General features: G+C 38.1%; 1 non-coding gene across 1 annotated transcript; it reads left to right on the plus strand.

Moving 5' to 3' along the window:
- Positions 1–9767: 9767 nt before the first annotated feature.
- Positions 9768–9901, plus strand: LOC136401593 (small nucleolar RNA SNORA42/SNORA80 family). Its single transcript, XR_010750618.1, has one exon. It is a non-coding gene; the product is annotated as a small nucleolar RNA SNORA42/SNORA80 family (small nucleolar RNA).
- Positions 9902–15722: the final 5821 nt, after the last annotated feature.

A 15722-nucleotide genomic window follows, 5' to 3' on the forward strand; every position in this document is an offset into this window, starting at 1 on the left:
GCTCACTCACATAGTTGTTGGAGGATCAACTTCATTATGTGCTGTTGTGTTGAGGGCACCAGTTCCATAGCAGTTGGCTGAAGGTTGCCCTCAGTCACTTATCACACAAGCGTCTTTGTCACAACATGGCAACTTGTTCATCAGAGTCAGAGAGAGTGTAATCATGACAGATCAATCTTTACAACCTAATCCCTGAAGTGTCATTGGGTCCATCACTTTTGCCAGATTCTGTCCATTAAGTCACTAAGTCCAACCTCCCACACCCAGGAGGGGGTATTTACACAAAGGAGTAAATATCAGGAGGTGGGGAGCACTGTAAGACATTTTAGAAGCCACCTACCACACTTGCCAACAGCAAATTTGTAATATGTCCAGAACTCAAATCCACATCTGCCTGACTTGTAACATCCGTGCTCAATCCACCACCTGGCACAGCCACACAAGTTTCCAACATGTACACACTTAATCATATTGCAGTTTCCAAAACATTAGTATGTGATTTGTTTCGCTCAAGATATATACAGACAGATATTTTAATCCTCATTTCATAAAGAACAAAATTTAAATTCATAGGGCATAAATAACTCACAGACTTGTAATGTTTAATGCCTTTTTAGTGTTGGAGCTTAAATAATTTTCCCAAGCTCACCCCAGTGGAGACTGGATGCATGTTTTCTGCCTCCAAATCTCAAGACCAATGCTTCAATTATCTAAGTCAGTGGTCCCCAACCTTCTTTGGGCCATGGACCAGTTTAATGTCAGAAAATATTTTCATGGACCGGCCTTTAGAGTGGGACAGATAAATGTATCATGTGACCGAGACAAGCGTCAAGAGTGAGTCTTAGATGTAACAGAGGGAATCTGGTCATGTTTTTAAAATAAAACATCATTCAGACTTAAATATAAATAAAACAGAAATAATGTAAGTTATTTATTCTTTCTCTGCGGACTGGTACCAAATGGCCCACAAACTGGTACCAGTCCACGGCCTGGGGGTTGGGGACACTGATCTAAGTCACTGATTATCACCTGTTTTCTATTTCTACGAAGCCTTCCTATGCAGTTCCTAACATTTATTCATGTGAAAGGCAGTATCAGAGATCTTAAAGTCTCCTAAATCCCATCAGAGGGATTCTTGCTCCCACAGCTTCCCTATGTGATTGCAGCATAAGGCCACCACGATGGTAAGATTGGGAATGAGGTAAGAGAAGGCACTCCAAAAGTTTTGGGATGGACCCCTGTATGTTGGATGCACATCTCACTGTCCTCCCTATGGGTCACAGGGTACCTTTTGCAAAGAGTTAGAAGTGAAAATGTACCCCCAATACTCAAAGGGAACACCAATCTTACTTTCATTCTTTTGTGGGTAGCTTTGACCCTTCTTCCTCTTGAGTCCCCAGTCACAACCCATCACTAAGAATGCCTAAATAGCTTCTAAATCCATTCTGTGTTTCTTGGTCAACATAACAGTTTTGTTTATTTTTTACTGAGTCATTTCCCTGCTTCTAGTCTCTACACCTTAAATCTGTTTTCCATGGCCTAAAGAGTAAGCTTTCTAAACTCAGATCTGACTTTGAAATTCTCCTGCTTAAAACTTTCAGTGCATTCCCATTGCTCTTGTCATAAAGAGATACTCTTTGCCATAGAAGGCAAGGCTCTGCTGATGTGGCCCCCTCCTCTCCTTGCCTGCCTTAGCTCTCACCGTTGTCCTGTCATCATTTCTAGTTTAGTCACACTGACCTGGTATAGCCAATGTCTCTCGTGTACCATGAACTCTCATTTTCTGACTGTTCCTGCACCAATCATCCTCTTTCACCCTTTACCTGGTCAAGACTTCCAACCATCCCTCATAGGCCCATTCCTCATGAAAGCTATCCCTGACTGCTTCCAGGTCTGTATCTTGTATTCTTCTTTTGTCATTCCATGGCATGCCTTATGCCTGTCACACATGCTGGCAGTACCAGAAGGACAGAGCCTGTATTTGCCTTGTCTTTTATATTCACTGTAGCCAGACTAGCATCAGGATCATAGTAGTGACTTAGTAAAAATACGTTGAATGAATGAGTGCGTAAATGCAACCTCTGTTACCATGTTCCTGGGATGAAAGCCTTCCATCTGCTTACTCACCAACCCACAGTTTACTGAGCTGCCTTTGATCTTGATGCCTGCTGGGAGATTGTCCAGTGGAAGAGGAGATCTCCCACAACTTGAAGCAACCTATTCATACATTTGTTCTGTCAACAAACGTTTATGCCAGGCATCGTCTAGATGCTGAAAAAGAGTAAAAAATGAATTAAGCCCATACAAGTACGAATCAAAATGAGTTCTCAGTCTAGTATCTACAGCTTATGCTATTTTAGAGAGTACCTCAGAGTAAAAATAGGTTCATGTTTATAAAGAACCGTAATAAGACACTACCTTGGTATTACTATTCTTTCTCAAATACATCTGGTCTTTAATCACTGTAACATTAACAGCCTATCCTAGAAAATTATAATCATGTACTGTTCCATTTTGCTTTCTCATTTAAGTTTTGGGGTATGTGGCCAGTAGGTAGTAGTACCCCCTTCAGAATTGATGACAGCATACACACCAGCTGCAATATTGTTTGGAATTGTTTTTGAGATGGTAATAATTTTAGGAGTTACTGTTATAAAAGTAATATGGGTCAGTAATATACTTAAACATTTTATGACCCTTTCTCCATTTCCTTCTAGTTAAAACATAAAAAATAAACTCCTTCTCCTCTGAGGTATAGGGATTTGTGAGCATTAGTGGGTTTTAAGCCATTATATTTAGGGTTTGTACCATTACTTCTGAAGGCTGCCTCAGCCCATGGGAGCAGAGGACATGGCCCAGCAGGATGTGACAGACTTTCTTTCCTCCAAGATATTAATTTATTAATGTATTTATTTATATTCCCTCACTAGTTTTAATATTAACAATAGTAGTAATTATGCAACATCTATTCAGTACTTACTATATATACGCCAGGCACTATATTAAGTTTTTCATTTACTGCCCATAAAAGCTTAGAAAATTGATACTCTCGTTATCCCATTTTACAGATAAGAATGATAAGATTGAAGGTCAGATAAATTTAACCAAGGTCACACAAGTCTTAAGTGTCAGGGCAGGAATTTGACTTCAGATCATCTACACAAGAGCTCACATTTTAACCACTGCACCCTTCTCAATTTCCTTAATTCCAGAAATATTTTATGTGATTTAGCAAAACACACTCAGTACACAAGATAAAAATAAATCAGCGAAGAGATAAAGAAGAAATTTAAGGTAGAAACAAGTAAGATGAAGTTGGGACTAGCATACAAAATATATACCCATAGAATTCTGTGTACTTTGGAGAAGAAAGCAACAGTATGGTTCTAAATTTCTTAGTCAAAGAGGAAAAGGTGCTTATTTACATGTTTTACAGTATTTATGAAATCAAAAATGAACTAAGAACTTTGTGGGGTAGAGGGATGTCTATCATAGTACAGAGAAGTACAGGAGATTTCTCACTTGAGCCTCTTAAAAAGGACTGTGTGATGTAATGATAGGCTGTTGCCCTCAACAGCATGCCTGCAGGAAATTCTGCAATGGTCCTATGAGGCCATTTCATAGATCCATTTACAACGTATCTCAGCATAGTGAAATGACTTAACATCAAAGCACGCATGAGAGTGAAATCCAGACTTTACAGCCTCCCAATAACCTGGCTGAATCCCAGGAGGCAGAGCTCCAGAAACACATTTTCTGACACCAAGGGCACAGGCATTCCACAGCACCAACTAAAGGCAGCCCTAACCCTAACCCTTAAATAGGTCATCTATATAATGACACCGTTCTAGGAAGAATAAGCATTTCAAGACAGGCACCTGGTACCTGTGCCCCATACTAACTCTCTGTAGAGCTAGACACTGGAAATCAGGGCTCATATACCCACCAAACAATTCTGTGTGTGCCATCCAGATGCCACAACATGCCTGGGGACATGAAGAGGAGTTAATGATACTATGGTCACCAGGTGATGCCAATAAAGTCCCACACTCTTCTCCCTAACCTCCCATGTTTGGTGGGCTTTTAAGGAAAAACACACATGGCTAAGGAGAGACATGGTAAATCCGTCTATTTTGCAAGTATCTAGTAGCCCTAGTAGTGTAGGAGGTTCTCCAAAGATATTAGGTCTTAATCCCTGGAACCTGTGAATGTTACCTCATGTGGTAAACTAAGGTGACAATATTACAGATCTTGAAATGAGAAGAGTGTCCTGGATTATCCAGAAGGACCTAAATGAATTCAGAATATCCTTGTAAGAAAAAAACAGAGGGAGGTTTGACAATGAAAAAATGGTGTGACCACAGAGGAAGAGCTTGGCATGATGTAGTCACGTGCTAAGGAATGCCAGCAGCCACCAGAAGCTGGAAGAGAAAAGGGAACAGACTCTCTCCTAGAGCCTCCAGAGGGGCCATGACCTTGTAGACAACTTCACTCAGCACAGTGATATAGATTTCAGATATCTGGCTTTCAGAAATATGAAAGAATAAGTTTCTGTTGTTTGAAGCCACCAAGTTTGTGGTAATTTATTATAGCCGCCACAAGAAACTAATATACCTAGTAAGAGCTTGAGAGGAAGGAGATAGGAGCTAATGATAACTTAGGCAGAGTAGCCAGTACCTCTCCAGTCTTAAGCATGCCCAAGACCTAGATTGCTGGTTTTCAGGGAAATCAGGGTCCCTCCCAGCACCAGAAACTCCACTTCTTTGGAAGCCCGTTAGTCCTGGTGGTGGATGAATATTTCTCAGATGATCACATCACTGTCACTCACCAAGGTCCAGCAAAAAATAATTCTTTTTGAAGCTTTTTAGCCAGAAAACCCATCATGACCTCATACTTGTTATTACTATTAAATATAATTTCTACGATACCCCAAATTCATTTTCATCACAATACTTCCTTGGGTTTTATCTCTATAGACCCAAACTCCCACTGTTCCTGAACCTTCCACATGGCCCACTAGGCCACTGTCTCCCTTAAAGCATCTTGGTGTATCCTCAACCTCTCCCTCACTCCTTTCCACTCAGATAGAACTTGCATCTTCCCTAAGTGCTTTCTCTGGACTAAAAGTTGCTGATTCTTCATATACCTTAGAGTTACTTAACAATGCCACTTCCAAAACTATTATTCCTACACTTTCGTGTGTAAACATTGATTATAACATCTTCTCTATCTCATGGTCACTGTCTTCTAACAAGGTCCAAGTGACTCTTTTATTCAATAAAGAGCTGGCATTAGGCTCAGAGTTTTCTTATCCACCTCCTCTCTTGTTATCTTCTTGGGTAACATCATCAGCCAGAGGAAAAACTCCATTTCTGTGACCTTCAACTCTATGCTAAAGCAGCCACTCTCTCCCTGGGTTCTGTGTTCAACAGAGGATCTCAACCACAAAACACAGTAATATTCCAATTTTTAACAACAGAATTCTATTCTTCCAGCTTTTCCAATTAACTACTCTCACTCCCTCTGGATATTTTCTACCACATTAAGAACTCTAAGCCATTGATCCTTTCTACTTATCATTCCCTCCTGTCTTCATTTCTTTGCTCACTAGCTCATTAGATCTCACATCTCATTAGTTCAGCTGCCTCCTTGCCCATATCCTCAACTTCCTTATTCATTTGTCCTGTTATGTCACCTGCCAGGCAAAATCTCAAACCCAAACCAACCCAGACATTTGGCATCTTGTGTCTCTATCTAGGCTTTTGAGAACTACTGAAAAAAAATAAAAGAAAACACCCATCAGAAATCCAGGTAATTATGGTCTCCAGCCTCACCTAGGCTCTCAAAGTAATACAACATTCTTTGTGTATCTTTAGTTGACTTTCTCCACCAGTTTCCACAATGGCTATATCAAACCTCTACTGTCACCAAACCTCCTACTTTTTTATTCCTTCAACCTTTTCATTTCTTTACCCACTCATTGACTCTTAAAAGAAATATTTGAGTGTCTATCATGTGCCAGGCACTGTACTAATGATAAGGAACACACAATGAAAAGTCAGGCATGGTCCCCATTCTAATGGGATTTACCGATCACCAGAAAATAGTCTCAGCAGATCACCTTGCCTGCTGTCTGACAGGTGAAATTGAAGCTACCTGAAGGGAATCTCCAACTTCCTGTCACCAGATTTATATCACTGCAGCTACCTTTTCTATTCTCTTTTATAAAAGAAATAGTGTTTATCCTTCTATCTACAATCAAAATCCCTAACCAATGATCCATGGCCCCTCACTGCCAACTCATTAGGCCCCTCATTCTATAAATTACCTCTCTCTCTCTTGAATAGCCACTCTTTCTCCTCATCAATTCCTCTAATGCAGTTTTCATCATCAGCATTAAAATAGTCTTTGGTCCTTTCATCTTAAAACAAAACAAAACCCAGAAGTCCCAAGATATTATCCTAATTTCTTCTCTTCACTGTGTAACCAAACTAAAATGGAGTCACTTATGTTAAGAATAAACTGGAGATGGTCAACACAGGCACATAAAAGAAACTTAACTTTACAGGAATTTGTAGCTCTTCTCTGTAATCAATAGAGGACCTGCACCAATCTCCAAAGGCCAAATCTATTCATGCCATCTCTGGATTTTCTTCTTCCCCTAACTCAGCTATCCTGATCCAAATAAGAAAGTAGACAACTAGGCAACCAATCAGCTGAAAAACTCAAATAACTTTCCCATTTATCTCACGAAAGTCCCGTAGTCTGTGAGCATCTCAGAACTCATTGCTGCTAAAGCCTTCAGTCCTGGCTTGTCAGTGGAAAGCCTTTACTCAGTGTGTAGAGTTTGGTTTTTGATACAGCTAAATTCCTCTAAAGAGTTGACTGAGTTTTAGTCTTACTTCCTTGCTTTCCAGGCCTACAAACACCTACTGTATAGCTTTGCCTATTCCCCTCATCCACACCCCATTTTTACTGTGATTGGTCACAATAAACCTGATGGATATATCACAGTTCTAATCTTTCTTTACCTCTGTGTAGAATTTGATAGTGTTTACTATTTCCTTCTTTTTGAAATACCCCTACTTTTGTTTCCATATACTATGCTCTTTTGGTTTTTTTTATCTCTCTGTGGTAGGCAGAATTCTGAAGATATCCTCTCTAAAATTCCATCTGATTATTCTATCAAACACTAATTTAGATACTGATGTGAAGGGACTTTATAGATAGAATTAAGTTTAACAATTAGCTGACCTTCAAATAGGGAGATTAACCTGGATTATCCAGGTATGCCCAACATAATCACTTAAAAGCAGGAGAGTCAGAAAATTGTGACAGGAAAGATAGAGCAGAAGGGAGTCAGAGAGATTTAAGTACGAGAAGGACTTAGGACACCATTGCAAGCTCTGAGAGGGGGCATGAGCTAAGTAACGTGAGTAGTGTCTAGTATCTGAGAACAACTTCCAGCCAGCAAGAAATTCTGCCAACAACTTGAATGAGCCTGGAATTTGACTCTTCCCTAGAGCTTCCAGCAGGAAAACTTGATTTCAGACTGGTGAGACTCTAAGCAAGGAACCAGCTGACCCATGTTGATCCCAGACTCCTGACCTATAGAAACTGTGAGATAATAACTGGATATCATTTTAAGATCATAAATTTGTGATAATTTTTATATCAGTGATAAAAAATGAATATACTCTCTAACTGCCCCTTTGTGGACCTCTCTTCCTGTATCTGTGTCACATTGATTCCCATTCTACTCATTCTCCCTGAGTAAATTACTAATTCCATGACTTGAATTTCTATCCATATTTTACTATATTTCTAAGCCATAATTCTATATCTGATACTTTTGCTGAGTTCTAAATGTATAGATCCAATTGTCTGCTAGCTGTCTCCATTCGTATATCTCAGAGGCATCTGAAACTAGTATGTCCAAATATGAACTCATTTTCTTCCACTAAAGCTGTTCCTACTTCTGAGATCCCTGATCTGCTAGGAATGGTATCATGCCAGATGTCAAAGTCTAACGCTCATTCTCATCCACATCTCCTCCCTTTTCTTCAGTGCTAAATCCAAGGCCCAAGTCCTATTTATTCCTACTCCTGATATTTTCTAACCCATCTACTTTTCTCCATTTTCCCAGTACAAGTCTCCATTATCTCTCATCCATGCTGCTACAACTGCTCTTTACTTATCCCCTTCTTACCAGTACAACCCGTTTTCCTAGCTCAGGTTAAAAGATCATTCCTGAGATACATTCTCTATTTGTGGAGAGAATATAATAAAATGGAAACGATTATAGACCAGGTTAGAATTCTAAAGGATAAAGTCAAGAAAAACATCCATAACTAGGGCAAAAAGTTAAAGAAGTAGAAAAAATACAAGGGAAAAAGTAAAAGATACAGAGGACCATTTCATGGGGTCCAATTTCAACTACGACTTTCAAAAAAGAGGAAGTGTTCATCAACAGATAAATGAATAAAGAAAAGTAGTATATAATACAATGGAACATTATTCATTCTTAAAAAAAAAGAAATCTTATCAGCCCTGGCGGGTTGGCTCAATGGTAGAGCGTCTGCCTGGCGTGCAGGGTTCAATTCCCGGCCAGGGCACACAGGAGAAGCGCCCATCTGCTTCTCCACCTCTCCCCCTCTTCTTCCTCTCTGTCTCTCTCTTCCTCTCCCGCAGCCAAGGCTCCATTGGAGCAGTTTGTCCGGGTGCTGAGGATGGCTCTGTGGCCTCTGCCTCAGGTGCTAGAATGGCTCTGATTGCGGCAGAGCGACGCCCCAAGATGGGCAGAGCATCGGCCCTGGTGGGCATGCTGGGTGGATCCAGGTCGGGCGCATGCGGGAGTCTGTCTGACTGCCTCCCGGTTTCCAACTTCAGAAAAATACAAAAAAAAAAAAAATGTAATTCCATGAGAGCCATACAATGACCCATGTACTGTACACATTATCCAATAAAAATTTGGTGTTAAAAAAAAAAAGTAATCTTGTTGTTTGAGAAAACATGGATGAACCTAGAGGACATTATGCTAAGTGAAATAAGCCAGTCACAGGCAAATACTGCATAAGTCCACTTTGCTATGGTATCTAAAATATTTAAACTTATGGAAGCAGAGATTAGAATAGCAGTTTCCAGGGGCTGGAGAAAGGGAGAAATGGGGAGTTGTTATATAAGATGAATAAATTCTAGAGATCTGTTGTATAACACAGTATCAACAGTTAACAATGCACTATTGTGAACTTTGAAATATGCTAAGATGAGCCTGTTCTGTGGTGGTGCAGTGGATAGAGCATTGACCCAGAATGCTGAGGTCCTCAGTCTGAAACTCCAACTTTGTCACTTGAGCTCAGGTTCATCAGCTTGAGCACGGGATCATAGACATGATCCCAAGGTCGCTGGCCTGCGCCCAAATATTGTTGGCTTGAAGCCCAAGGTTGCTGGTTTGAGCCCAAAAGTTGCTAGCTTGAAGCCCAAGGTGACGACTGGCTTGAGCAAGGGGTCACCAGTTAGGCTTGAGCCCCCAACCAAGGCATGTATGAGAAGCAATCAATGAACAACTAAAGTGAAGCAATACAAGTTGGTGCTTCTCCTCACTTTCCTCCCTCTCTCTCTTTTAAAATCAATTTAAAAATAATATGTTAAGATTCTAGATCTCATGTTAAGTGTTCTTACCATTTTTTTTAATGCAAAAGAACACAAGAAAATTTTGGAGATGATGAATATGCTTAGCACCTTGATTGTGGTGGTAGCATCATATGTCAAATTCATAAAAATATTGCCGGTCTGTTCCCCTGGGTCACTCATAGTGCCCCATGCCAGAGCAAACCATGGCCCTGAACCATTGCCTGGCCTCTGCCCATAAGCTGCTGGCACTGAAGTGGGCTGCACAGTGGGGAAAAAAAATTCATAAAAATATATACATTAAATACCTGCAATTTTTTTATATCAATCACACTTCAACAAAAATTTCTAAAATTAAAATTAAAAAGTGAGAATGGGAAGTAATTTTTCTAATACCCTTTGCCCAAACAATGGGAACACCAATTATGTAAACAGTACTAAAACCCAGATCTGGGATTGCTTGTACTGTGCCTGATGGTGGAGTGTACAAGGTATTCCAGGAGCCTAATGTTAAGCTCTGTAGGGAATTTCCAGGTTATAATTTCAGAAAGTAGTTTATAGACCTATAGTGAAGTACTCTATAAGGGAAATCCATTTTGAACTGTAGCCATAGCAAAAATTCCTTACAACTTTCTTGTGATAAAAAGGCATACAACAAAAAAACAAGCAATTAAAAGTCCCAAACAAAAACTGCAAATAGGGCCTTGCAAATATTTTCCTTCCTTTTTACAGATATTGTAGAATAAGACTTTAGAAAGCCCTTGGCCCATACTGCTGAAAAATAATGCTCACAATTAGCATCCACTGTGGATTTCAGGGTTTTGTTTTATTATTGACTTTCGCACAGTTACACTAATGGCTGCTTTCGCACAGTTACACTAATGGCTGCTTAGGTACCTTAATGACACAGTGGAACCCTTTTCAAAGTTGTAAACTTATGCTGATATTTCCATTTAATTCTAATTTGTTAAGTCTTTTTTCATGTGAGTTTATATAAACATTTCCTGATTCATTTTTTTCTGAGATGCCAGCATTTCTTCTGTCTTCTGTATATAATACATTCTTACCAATTTTAACTATTCTTACTATACAGTGCCACAGATATGTAAATTATAATATTCTTCAAAACTTTAAATACAGCCAAAAATTTGTGGTAATTTATTACAGTGTCAGTAGGAAACTACAATGCCATCTCTCAACAACAACAAAAAGATCTACTTGAAAATTTATAATCAAAGTAATTATTTAATTAATAGAGTAATTATATACTATTTAAAAAGACCGAGTGAACTACATATTAGAGGCTAAGGGATTTGGCCACAGTAGTAGCAAAAAGAAAAAGTAAATAATTAAAATAATTGGAAATAAATTTAGTGTTCAATTCTAGAACCTAAATTAAAAAAGAAAAATAACCCAAAAGAAAAAGTAACTAAAAAGGAACTAAAAAGCAACTAAAAAGTAACTAAAATAAATGCATTAAAATACAAAATGAAAAACAGCAGAGTTAAACTCTAAATTAAAAGTTGTTTCTTTAAAAAGATCAATAAAATAAACTTTGCGAAGTCTAGTTAAGAAAAAAAGAGAGAAGACAAATAAATAATTATAAATTAGAGAACATTATAGATACATAAAAAATCATTTTAATACATGGAAAATATTCTATACAACTTTATACCGATAAACCTGAAAGTTTATGTGAATTGTATGTTTTTCTATAAATGTCTATGACTTAAGAAGAGTTAGGAAAAACTTAGTGGACCCGTGACAATTTAATAATTGTTTTTAATTGTCATAGATTTAAAAATGTTTTTAGACTTAGATGGTTTTAACCACAAGTTGTGCCAAACATACAAATCCTGTGTTTTCTAAAGTATGTATGAAAAAGGGGCCACCTACTAAACCTGACAAGCTCAGGGGAGGCCTTCATGGTGGCCTTACAAACTCAGAGGCTGAAAATAACTGCATAGAATAGTCTGAAATGAACACTTTTTAGTTAAAAGCAAGTCATGGCAGGTAGTCAGGTCCTATGCTGGTATCTTCCCTGAAAAAGATCAATCTTGACCTTACCTGAGTCTCTCTAATAACTTTTTGCTATCTGTGATAATATAGGTTTGAAATTTCAAGTTAATTTCCTTTTTTCTGCACCCATCAGAGTTCAACCACCCACCAGAGCAGAGACCACAAATCCCCTCATTGTTATTGTTATCATGTTAACTTTGACTGTTAAGTATCTTATACTTATAAATGTAAATGAAGTACTGTACCTGTTTCTTTTACTTTTTATCCAATCCCAGGGATTTCCTCTGCTTTGCTTTCTCCTGTCTCCCTAATCTATCACCAATGAATTTCATGTAACCCCCTTATTTCTTCCTTTTTGATTGTGATGTATAAAATAAGTGGTAAAACTGCCATTTTCCAGATCATTTTCTCAATCCATTGAGATTTTGCTTCCTGGAAATTGTCATAAGTTTGACTCAAATAAATGCATAAAAATTCTCTACTGGTTTCAACATCTCTTACATTGACAAAAGCAAACCATAGCATGAGTGGCATATAACCCTGCCACCAAGATGAAAAAAAGATAAAATAAATAAAGAAAACTATTGGCCAACCTTTCTTAGGACAATAAATGTAAAAGTTACAAATAAAATAGCAGCAAATGTAACACAGTAGTACATTTTTTTAAAATACACATAATGGTCAAGTTGAGTAAATTGTAATTATGCAAGGATGTGTCAGTATTAAAATATCTATTAATTTAATTCAACATAATATTAAGGTAAAGAAGAAAAACCATAAAACCAACAGATTTTAAAAGAGTATTGGATAAAATAGTCCCTATTTTGCTTTTTGAATGGAAAATAATCTTAGCAACCTAGGACAGAAGCAAATTTACTTAACATGATAAAGCTATCAGAAAATTCTACCAAACTGTGTATTAAAAGCATTCTCATAAAAGTCAGATAAAAGACAAAGAAACCTACTGTCCTCATTGTGTTAAAGATCCTACTTAATGCAACAAGACAAAAACAAGTATTATTTGCAAGAGTCGAGAGTACCAGAGGGGCTTTTAGTCACATCTGACCCATGGAAAGCTTACAAAGAAACAGGAGAAAGATGAGGTAAAGAGCCAAAACCAAGCCAAGACATAGAATTTCAGGCAATCAGGTTCGGTAGTTCTTAAGTCAGATGAATTAGTTTGTCAGAGTTTTACCTTTCTCCCTTCTTTTGCCTCTCTGAATAATCCAAATGAGGGGTTTTGGAGAAAATTTATCAGGTACACATACATAACCATCCACAAAAATATCATTATTTGCAGTGGATTGATGCCTTCAGGGAATCCAAAAATAATTGTCAAAAATAATTTTTAATGAAAACTAATAACAGATTCATCAAAGGAACTGGATACATGATAACAAAATCAAATTTTTTCTAGTGTTAATCAGTCAGAAAATTCACAGAAAAGGCAAGTCAATTTATTACAGCAGCATATAAAATGTGGAAGAAAAGAGTAACAGAAAATATTCAGAAAGTAATATGAAGAAATTTTTGAAGTTATTACAGAATATTTTTAAAAGACAAAACTAAATGCATATCTATGTTTCTGAACTGAAATATTTATTATTATAAAGGCCCTAATTCCCTTTAAATTAAGTATAAATCAATGTAATTGTTGCTGGAGAAAATGAGTCTTTTGCAATGTCATGAGAAAGGAATTTTAAAGGGCACACACATGGAAAAAGTTTAAATGTAGTGGTAAGATTTATTGGGGTAAACAGAAATAATACACCCTCTGGGATGCAGAGGGCAGACAAGCTCTACCAGTAACTGATAATTCTCCATACATTTTCTGGGTTCTCAGTAAGCAAGCTGTCATTAGAACCATCCAACCCACTTTCTGATAGCTCCCAGGTTTGAGTTGGGACCTCCCACTAACCAATCCCTTTCCTGAACCTAAAGGGGGGTGGGGGATTCCACACCCTCTACCCAATCTGATCCTTTTCCCAGATTTCCCCACGCTAGACTTCGCCCCTTTATGTCTCAGTTTTGGCTCTTACTGCACATGCCTCAAAGTAGAAGCACCTCTTCCTGCATTATCTTGACTTCTATTGTGCATGTCCAAAAGTTCTGCTGTGTCATTTGGTTTCTATTGCACATGTGCTCAACAGAGGAATTTTGCCTCCACTCCCACCCCCTAAACCACCAGGCAATCCAGTACTAGGCTGTCAGTTCCCCAGAGAGATTTTTCACACTCACTTTGAAGACTAAGTCCCCTCAGTAGAGGATGTGGTGGTCTCCTTCAGTGTGTGAATGAGTCTCTGAATGCTATAGCTTCCTAGTCAGGCTTAATGCAATGCTGTAACTTCCTAATGAACAAGGCCCAGTATCTGACTCAGCTTCCCAATTTATTAAGCCTAATATCTGCTTAATCCCTTAATTCTACTGCTTTCTTCCTTTATTAATACAAACTACTTGCCTATGCTCACATATTTACAATCAAAATTCCAAAAGAATTTTTATGCTATTTCACAAACTGTATCTAAAATTTCATCTGGAATAAAGAACACATTAGAATACCCAAGAAAATTTTGAAAAAGAACAAGGAAGAGGGACATGCTCTATCAGCTTTCAAAACAAGCTACAAATATAAGATCATTTAAAATAAAGTATTGGAGCAAGAATAGGTAAACATATCAAAAGAAGAAGATACTATAGATATAGTCTAACGTGCATGCACATGGAAGTTTAGTATATAGTTGTAGGGCCAGTGGTTGCTCCCGTTGTGGCCACGCACATTCAGGTTCTCATTGAATTTGGGCAGATGATCAAGAAATAGTTAAGCCAAAAAATGGTGGGCCATTTTTTTTGTATTAGTTTCACACCATCCGACAAGCAAACACACAGGGAAAACACTTCCCTTTCACTCAGGGCTCCCAAAGCTGCTGACACATTCTCTGATTCCACAACCAGGAGAATCTTCTCCAGTTTCTCCTAGAATCAAAGGCCTCACCAGTCTCAGTGAAGCTCACAAAGCCCCTCAGCTCTGGTTCCCCATCTGCACACCTTCTCCTTCCCTACCAACATGGCTTCTTCTTCAGCACTCTGCATTCTCTCTGCTCTCACTCTGCAAACATGGCTTCTTCCTCCTTATCCTTCTACTGTCTCTCTTCAAAACTTTCTGGCATGAAAACCTCCTTGCTAGCAAACATTAGCAAAACAATGGCCCTTCCCAAGCAGGAAGGTAATTTGCAATTTCACAGACCACATATACCTGGCACTGCCCGGGCCCCAATACAAACTTTAAGCAAGCAAACATAAAAATCATATTTTACAAACTTATTTGACCAACACCAACAATAATAAAGGGCTATGATGATTTTTCTAAATCTTTTTTTTGTCATATTTTTAAAATGTTTTTCTTTATTTATTTATTTACAGAGACAGAGAGAGAGTCAGAGAGAGGGATAGACAGGGACAGACAGACAGGAACAGAGAGATGAGAAGCATCAATCATTAGTTTTTCGTTGCACATTGCAACACCTTAGTTGTTCATTGATTGCTTTCTCATATGTGCCTTGACTGTGGGTCTTCAGCAGACTGAGTAACCCCTTGCTCAAGCCAGTGACCTTGGGTTGAAGCCGGTGAGCTTTTGCTCAAACCAGATGAGCCTGTGCTCAAGCTGGCTACCTTGGGGTCTCGAACCTGGGTCCTCTGCATCCCAGTCGGATGCTCTATCCACTGTGCCACCGCCTGGTCAGGAGATTTTTCTAAATCTTGGTGAAATAAAAAATGGTCTGTAAATACTCATTCAAAATACTCACATCCCTATAATATGCTAATTACCAAAATTAATTTAGATGTATTCAAGATTAAAATAAGAAACAAAACCATAAAATTATTAGTGGAAAAAAAATAGTGGAAAACTCAAAAAGTCATAAAGGAAGAAATTAAAATGTGGACTACATAAAATTTTATAATTGCTATAGGGTAAAATATACTGCTCACAAAAATTAGGGGATATTTCAAAATGAATATGAAGCGATAAAATATCCTGTAATTTTTGTGAGCAATGTAAGTCATTAAAAGCTTAA

This window comes from Saccopteryx leptura, chromosome 3 (genome assembly GCF_036850995.1).
Source record: "Saccopteryx leptura isolate mSacLep1 chromosome 3, mSacLep1_pri_phased_curated, whole genome shotgun sequence".
Classification (NCBI taxonomy): domain Eukaryota; kingdom Metazoa; phylum Chordata; class Mammalia; order Chiroptera; family Emballonuridae; genus Saccopteryx; species Saccopteryx leptura.